We start from the raw sequence: 772 nt of genomic DNA on the forward strand, positions 1-772 counted from the left end.
TAAAAATTAAAGATAGTACTATTTGGATTAAGTAAATAATAAATAAAGATAGTATCACTTCAGTTTTACTTTTCATTCTGATAGTAGAATTTAATTTGGCGCCACAGTTATTGATATCAAATCGTCCGTACAAATAACACATACCATTAGATTAATATTCATTATTTATTTAATTTGGCATGGTATAAAGAAGTGGGATTTAACTTGGCGCCAATTGTTGATATCAAATTTTTTATACAAATGATACATATCATTAGAGTTAAATAAATTATTTTTTCTTTGGGAGGAATAAAATGGTAAAATTTAATTTGTTCGAATTACATTGAATTTAACTTGGCGCCAATTGTTGATATCAAATTTTTTATACAAATGATACATATCATTAGAGTTAAATAAATTATTTTTTCTTTGGGAGGAATAAAATGGTAAAATTTAATTTGTTCGAATTACATTGAATTTAACTTGGCGCCAATTTTGTTGATATCAATTATACGAATATGATACATATCATTAGTTCTACTAAACAGCAAACGTGATTAGTTATCAGATTCACGGCCGATTAAGTAATTGGCGTTGGTGAAAATGTTCCAAATGGTGCTTCTCGGAAAGAATCACCATTTGGGCCAGTTTCACCAACGCTTAGCGCTTTTTTTACCTTTTTTTTTAAAAAGGTAAGTTTGTATATGATTTTAAAATTCCATAGAAAAAAATTTTTATACACATGATACATATCATTAGAGTTAAGTAAATAATAAAAAAAAGATTGAGTTTT

Source organism: Trachymyrmex cornetzi, unplaced genomic scaffold (genome assembly GCF_001594075.2).
Source record: "Trachymyrmex cornetzi isolate Tcor2-1 unplaced genomic scaffold, Tcor1.1 scaffold1771, whole genome shotgun sequence".
Lineage (NCBI taxonomy): Eukaryota > Metazoa > Arthropoda > Insecta > Hymenoptera > Formicidae > Trachymyrmex > Trachymyrmex cornetzi.